This window comes from Arachis duranensis, chromosome 10 (assembly GCF_000817695.3).
Source record: "Arachis duranensis cultivar V14167 chromosome 10, aradu.V14167.gnm2.J7QH, whole genome shotgun sequence".
In the NCBI taxonomy this organism is placed as follows: Eukaryota; Viridiplantae; Streptophyta; class Magnoliopsida; order Fabales; family Fabaceae; genus Arachis; species Arachis duranensis.
Genome location: NC_029781.3, coordinates 42890485 through 42899014, shown reverse-complemented (window position 1 = coordinate 42899014; position 8530 = coordinate 42890485).

The window sequence follows — 8530 nt, the reverse complement described above, 5'->3', positions numbered from 1 at the left end:
GACTATCATATATTGCTGGAAAGCCCAGGATGTCTACTTTCCAACGCCGTTGAGAGCGCGCCAATGGGGCTTCTGTAGCTCCAGAAAATCCGCATCGAGTGCAGGGAGGTCAGAATCCAACAGCATCTGCAGTCCTTTTTAGTCTCTGAATCAGATTTTTGCTCAGGTCCCTCAATTTCAGCCAGAAAATACCTGAAATCACAGAAAAACACACAAACTCATAGTAAAGTCCAGAAAGTGAATTTTAACTAAAAACTAATAAAAATATACTAAAAACTAACTAGATCATACTAAAAACATACTAAAAACAGTGCCAAAAAGCGTACAAATTATCCGCTCATCAAAGTCTTGATGAGGAAATAACTCTTCCCAATGTTCCAATGCTAAGACCAATTGAAAATTAAAATTCTAAAAACTAGAGAGAAAAACCTAAGAGAGTGAAAAACTAGATCTAAAACTACTCTATGAATGTGTCTCCGTTGTTTCTGCATATTCTCTGACTCTAGTCTGCTGTTTCGGGCCGAAAACTGGGCCGAAATAGGGTCCAAAATCGCTGGTTTCGGATTCTGCAGATTATGCAGATCGCGCATGTCACGCGATCGCATCTTCCATGCGGACGCGTCGCTTGCACTTTTTCTCTTCACGCATTCGCGTCGTCCACGCTACCGCGTTGCTTGTGCTTTCCAATCCGCGCGGCCGCGCAAGCCATGCGGCCGCGTCACTGTGATTTGCGCTCCTTTGCGCGGTCGCGTGAGCCATGCAACCGCGTCACTTTTCGCTGGTTATCTTCTCAAATTCTTGTTTTCCTTTGATTTTTGCTAGCTTCCTCTCCAATCTCTGTCTCATTCATGTCCTATAAAGCCTGAAACACTTGACACACAGATTACGGCATCGAATGGAATAGAGGAGAATTAAAATTAAATAATTAAAGTCTCTAGGAAGCAATTTTCAAAGATGTAATAAATTTAGGAAGGAAATCTAAATGAATGCTAAATTGATGAATAAGTGGGTAAGGATATAAACTATAAAATAGTGGTTTATCAACCTCCCCACACTTAAACATTAGCATGTCCTCATGCTAAATTGAAGGAGACAAGGAAATAAGTATGAACATGCAGAAACTCATGAAATGCAATGCAATCCTACATATATAAATAAATGCAACTATATGATTATTATCCACTTGATCAAAAGTAAATAAGCCCTTCAAAACAATTACACATCAAATTCCACTAATTCTATCATCATATAATAAAACTGATAAAAGTGCAAGAAGATAGCTTATGAAGGCCGGAAACATGAAAATTCAAGCATTGAACCCTCACTGATAATGTATGTACGCTCTAATCTCTAGTGTATAGGGTAATCACTCTATTCTTCTCTAGTCATGCTTTCTAACTTTTGTTTTTCTCCTAACCAATCAACAACAGTTAATATACCAATGCAAACATCATGAGGTCTTTTCATGGTTGTAATGGGGCCAAGGTGCAGGTAAGGATATACATATGGCTAAGTGAGCTTTATAAATTGAATCTTTAATTAACCTAAGCTCTCACCTAATATACATATATTCTATATACTTTTAAATTCATGCCTAGCTACCCATAATTCCCTTTTTCAACCTATACTCATGTTTCAACCTTGTATTTTAATTCTATCATATGTGCATTGATCTTTGAATTTTGAATTTAACATTGGGGTAATTTTGTCCCCTTATTTATTTATTTTTTTTGAATAAATAAAGCTTATCAATGCACATAGGTTTTTCATTCTTATATTTTCACATGAGTGGGTATCCAAATTTCCTTTAAATTTTCATGACACATTCCCTTAACAACTTTTGTTCCCACAATTTCCCATACTTAACTAGTACACACAATTCTATCTTAAGCTTACCAAAGATTCAATTTAGGATATGCAATTATTTTTCAGCTTAAGGTTAGTAATGTGGTAAAATATAGAACAAATGGGGTTTTAAAGGCTCAAAGTGGTTAACAAGGGTAATTGAAAAGGGTAGGCTTGATTTGGATAAGTGAGTTTAAACAAATAATGGCCTCAATCATGTGCAAGCATGTAAATATAATAAATATTAGACATATAAGATATAACAAAATATAGATTACAATCATAGAGAAGTAAACACACAAGAATAAAATAATTATGGTTAAATAATGTAACCATACATAAAGGCTCAAATCTTTCACAGGTTGTGTGTTCTTTAGCTCAAACATCATGTTCCAAATACAACTCAAGCAGATTTATCATAAAAATTTTAAAAAATTAGTGAAATTTTGTTCCAAAGATAGATTTTTTTTAAAAGAAACTTATTGTCTTTTCAATCAAGTAGAACATGCATGCAACTATCCTAACCTATGCAATTTATTCTATTCTATAAAAGAAAGAAAAAATCTAACTAAAATATCCTAATTATTGGTATCAGAGAAGAGAATTTACCTCCAGAAGTTAGGTATCGACCGACCTCCCGACACTTAAGGCTTTGCACTATCCTCGGTGCCATCTGTCAGGAACAGGGGTGGGCTGGTGGAAGTATCTCCATAGTCGGGATCATCATGGCTCTCGGTGCTGGTAAAAGAAGTGGAGTCCGGGGTGTCTGAGTCTCTGAAGCATCCCTTGAGTAGCTCCTTGAGGTGTTTGAATTGGCGCTCGTTACGGCGCTCTCTCATCTTTGCTTTTTGTTCATGCCGATCCAACTTTTCAAGTATATGCTGGAGCAATTTCTCAGTGGTAGATGCTTGTGGTGTTGAAGAAGGAATATCTTCAACCGGCTCAGTAGGCTGGCTTGTAGTGGCTGCTGAATGTCTGAGGTATTTCCCGTTAGGGACATATTGATCATCCCGTGGAAGCATGGCTTTGGTGTCCCCAGCTCTGCAGGAGACTCTGGCTGCTGAGACAAGATTTGAGACCAAGGCGGGGAAAGGTAAGTTGCCCGCGATTTGTACATGCTCCATAGCATGCCGGATGTGTCTTGAAAGATCCAGAGGTTAGTCTGTAAGGATGCACCATAGTAGAACAGCCATGTCCGCAATGAATAAGGACTCATGAGTGCTTGGAAAGACGTAATGGGATAAGATCTGTGCCCATACGCGAGCCCCCAAGGTAAGTGCGGAAGCCAAGATTCCCTTAGGGCGGGTGCGGTGGTATCCGTAGATCCAACGGCTGCCAGGTAAAGCGATGACTCTGAGAACGGAGTCCCAGTCAAATTGGTATCTCTGGCGCTTAAGTGCGGCTTCTTCGAAGGCGTCCATTCCTTCTGGAATGGCTTCTTGAAAAGCGTCCATTCCTGTTGGAATAGGGGGAAGACTCAGAACTTGCTGAATGGCCTCTTCTGTGATGGGGACTTGCTTCTTGGCTGTCTCCGTAGGAAACCCCATTGTCTTCGCTCAATTTGTGGCTCAACAAAGGTGGCAATATTGGACGGGAGGATAAGAAGGTATTCATTGTTATAGTTCCTTTCTGCTAGGATAGGGAACATCTGCTCACAGTAGCGATTGGGAAATCGCGCAGTGTCTTTTGCTGGAAAGGCTTTCTCCTTGTCGTCAACCTTTATTATCCTCTTAACTCTTTTTGTTGAGGGCTTGACTGCGGTTGAAGAAGGCTCTGCCACTAATGCTCTTTTAGTTGCTCTTCTTGCTGGTTGTTTGGAAGTAGCTTTCTCGTTTCTTTTCTTGGTGGCCATCCTGAAAGAAGGGAAGAGAAAGTAAATTAAATTCAAAGAGATAGAGCAAGGAAGAGGGTATTGTAAGTGGTAGTCAATGCACAATAAAGATAAATGGCATTAACACATGGTCCGGATTACATGTGAAAAGCTCATCAATGGAAATATAGCAAGTGCATGTAGGACAATGGAATGCAAGAGGTTTATTGGCATGCAGGCAAAGGCATGAGTAGCATATATCAAACATTCAATGTCCAAGTTAGGTTACCATTTGTAACAAACTAATTATCACGTTTGTATTGACAATTAAATTTAATTAATAAAATATGAAAGGGAATTTGTGAAAAGCAAGCATTGCAGAGTAGAGTAAAGTAATGTAGAAAAGTGCATAGTGCTATATGGGCTTTTTCACAAACACATGGCATGCATGTTAAACAAGATATAAAAAGTATGAAATTGAACATGCAAGCAATCCCTTAAATAGGAGAAAAATAATTGTCAAACAATTTGCAATAATCCACAAGCATATAATGCGGAATGATGACTCAAAAGGTTTATAACACCAATGTAAAAGGAAAAGAAGAAGAAGGAAAAATAAATATTTGAAAAGAAAAAGAAAAGAAAAAGAAAATAATAATATATATACATAATATAATAAGAATGATAGAAAAGAGAAGAAGGAAGAAGAAGGTAAAACCTTGTTAATGGTGGTGAGAGAGATAGAGAGTGAAAGGTGAGGTAGAGGGGGAAAGGGGGAAAGAAGAAGGAAGGAGGGAAAAGAAAAATTAGGACTTGGAGGAAAGAAAGATAAGATAATTTGGCAATTGAAGTTGAGCTGTGCGGCGCATGCGACGTGGCCGCGGAAGGCACGCGTTCGCGTGAGTGCGCATCAGGAAAGGGGACGCGATCGCGTCTGTCACGCGGTCGCGTGACCTACATTGTGCTGCTGGCGCGAGTGCAGCCTCGCTCCAGCACAACTCTCTGTTCAATATAATTCAATTGCCAAATTAAGGTGACGCGATCGCATGGGTCATGCGATCGCGTGAGTGTGCATCAGAAATTAATTGACGCGGTCGCGTGACAAGGATTGTGCTTCCAGCACCAATCCAGCACCACTCTCGCACAATATAGCATTGTGCACTCTTTGACGTCAAAAATGCAGGGCACGCGGCCGGTGGAGCACGCGGTCGCGTGGGAGGCCATGATTTCCATGGGACGCGGTCGCGTGGAATAATGTGTGCCTTTGGCACGACTCCAGCGCTGCTCCTACGTAACTTCCTGTTCATTTTTATTTTTCTTTACTCCCCCGGCCACGCGGACACGTCGCTGGTGCGATCGCGTCGCGTGGCGAATTTTTTTTATTATTATTATTTTTATTTTTTTTTAAGGAAAGATAAAGACATGTAATTGAAAGAGCATGAAAGCACTAATAAAGAGAAGAGTTATTCAAAGAAGAAAAACTAAAGGTGAAGAAAAGAACGATCATACCGCGGTGGGTTGTCTCCCACCAAGCACTTTGCTTTAACGTCCGTAAGTTGGACGCTCCACTAGCTCAATCTGTTGCTATGTGGGGATCTTCTAGGCAGAAGATCTCAAGCTCCTTGCTTTTCTGCACCTTCTCACCATGGTATAGCTTCAGGCGGTGTCCATTAACCTTAATAAGTTCAGAACTTGAAGGATGGCTTAGGTGATAAACTCCGTACGGTTCAGCCTTCTCTATTCTGTATGGACCTTCCCATTTTGATCTCAACTTACCGGGCATGAGCCTCAGTCGAGATTTGTAAAGGAGAACAAAATCTCCAGGTTGGAACTCTCTCTTCTTGATGTTTTGATCATGCACAGCTTTCATCTTTTCCTTGTATATTCTGGAGTTCTCGTAAGCTTCTAGGCGAAGGTTCTCCAGTTCCTGTAGTTGCAACTTTCTTTCAGCTCCAGCATTCTCAATCCCCATGTTGCACTCTTTAACTGCCCAGAAGGCTCTGTGTTCGATTTCAACTGGGAGATGACAAGCTTTTCCATATACTAAGTGGTAGGGACTCATCCCAATAGGTGTCTTGTATGCTGTTCTATATGCCCACAGTGCATCTTGTAGTCTGGTGCTCCAGTCTTTTCTGTGAGGCTTTACTATCTTTTGCGAGATACGTTTAATTTCTCTGTTTGACACCTCGGCTTGCCCATTAGTTTGGGGATGGTAAGCTGTTGCAACTTTATGGATTATCCCATGCTTCTTCATCAATCCTGTTAGTCTACTGTTACAAAAATGGGTGCCTTGATTGCTCACGATCGCTCGTGGTGATCCAAAGCGGCATATAATATGGTTTCTCACAAAGGAAACAACAGTGTTAGCATCATCAGTGTGGGTAGGAATTGCTTCCACCCATTTGGAAACATAATCTACAGCTAACAATATATAAAAATATCCACTAGAATTTGGAAATGGACCCATGAAGTCAATGCCCCAAGCATAAAAAATTTCACAAAAAAGCATATATTGTTAAGGCATCTCATCCCTCTTGGATATGTTACCAAATTTCTGGCATGGGTGACAAGATTTACAAAACTCAGCAGCATCTCTAAAAAGAGTAGGCCACCAGAATCCACAGTCTAAGATCTTTCTAGCTGTTCGTTGGGGGCCAAAATGTCTCCACTTTCAGATGAGTGACAGGCCTCTAAAATGGACTGGAATTCTGATTGAGGTACACAACGTCTAATTATCTGGTCAGCGCCACATCTCCATAAATATGGGTCATCCCATGTATAATATTTAGACTCACTTTTCAGCTTGTCTCTTTGATGTTTAGAAAAATGTGGAGGAAATGTGCGGCTAACTAAATAATTAGCAACAGGTGCATACCAAGGGACTACCTCAGATACTGCTTGCAGGTTGTCAAAAGGAAAATTATCATCTATAGGAGTAGAATCATTCTTAATATGTTCAAGGCGACTCAAGTGGTCTGCTACTAAATTTTGATTACCACTCCTATCCTTGATTTCTAAATCAAATTCTTGTAACAACAGTATCCAACGTATAAGTCTTGGTTTGGATTCCTTTTTAGCCAATAGATACTTTAGAGATGCATGGTTTGAATACACTACTACTCTAGTACCAAGTAAATAAGCCCGGAACTTATCCAGAGCAAAAACAATAGCAAGTAGCTCTTTCTCAGTAGTAGTATAATTGGACTGGGCAGCGTCTAAAGTCTTAGATGCATAGGCAATAACAAAAGGATTCTTACCTTCACGCTGAGCCAGCGCTGCTCCTACTGCATGGTTGGAAGCATCGCACATGATTTCAAATGGCTAGCTCCAGTCGGGTCCTCTCACAATTGGAGCTTGAGTTAGAGCAGTCTTTAGCTTATCAAATGCTTGTTTGCAATCCTCACTGACGAACTCAATATCCTTTTGTAGTAATCTGGATAAGGGAAGTGCCACCTGACTAAAGTCCTTAATAAATCTCCTGTAGAAACCTGCATGGCCAAGGAACGAACGGACTTCCCTCACAGAAGAGGGGTAAGGTAAACTAGAAATAACATTCACCTTTGCTGGGTCTACAGAAATGCCATTATTAGATACCACATGTCCTAATACAATCCCTTGCTTTACCATAAAGTGGCATTTTTCGAAATTCAATACAAGTTTTGTATTAATACATCTATCTAATACTCTAGATAATCCATCTAAGCAAAGGTTAAAAGAATCACCATAAACGCTAAAATCATCCATAAAAACTTCCATACAGTCCTCAATAAGATCAGAGAAAAGACTCATCATGCACCTTTGGAAAGTAGCTGGTGCATTGCACAAGCCAAAGGGCATTCTCTTATAAGCGTTGGTCCCAAAAGGACATGTAAAAGTAGTCTTTTCCTGATCCTCAGGAGCTATATGAATCTGGAAATAACCTGTGTAACCATCTAAAAAGCAATAATGTGATTTACCTGACAGGCGATCCAGCATTTGATCAATGAATGGAAGTGGGTAGTGATCCTTACGAGTAGCTTGGTTGAGACGCTTGTAATCAATGCAGACTCTCCAAGCATTCTGAACTCTAGTTGCTATGAGCTCTCCATGCTCATTCTTCACGGTAGTGACTCCGGACTTCTTGGGCACCACTTGTACTGGGCTTACCCATTCACTGTCTGAAATGGGATATATGATACCGGTCTCCAATAGTCTGGTTACTTCCTTTTTGACAACTTCTAAGATGGTATGATTCAATATTCTTTGTGGTTGACGGACAGGTCTTGCTCCCTTTTCTAAAAATATTCTGTGCTCGCATATTTGAGGGTTGATTCCCACTATGTCTGTCAAACTCCACCCAATTGCCTTCTTATACTTCCTCAGCACATCAAGTAGCTGTTCTTCTTGTTGAAAAGTCAGTTCTCTTGCAATAGTAACCAGAAGCTTCTGCTCATCCTCAAGGTAAGCATTTTTGAGATGTGGAGGGAGAGGTTTCAATTCTAACCTTTGATCATGGGCAGGCTCTGGGTTATCTGGGGCTTGTGAAAATGGCGAAGTGTCCTCATTCTCAGTTAATAGGGTCCCCACAATTGGACCTTGTCCAGTGTGCCTCTCTTCAAACTCTTCCTTTTTTAACTTCAGCCACACTTTCGTCTATGACATCACACTGGAAGATAGAACGATCTTCTGGGGGGTTGTCAATGACTCCATTCAGATTGAAGATTACTATACGGCCATCTATTTCAAAGGAGTATGTCCCTGAAAAAGCATCCAATTTGAATTTTGATGTCTTCAAGAATGGTCTTCCAAGTAGGATTGATGATGGCTTATCTGAATCATTATGGGGCATCTCCAAGATATAAAAATCAGTGGGAAATATGAGCCCTTTAATGTTCA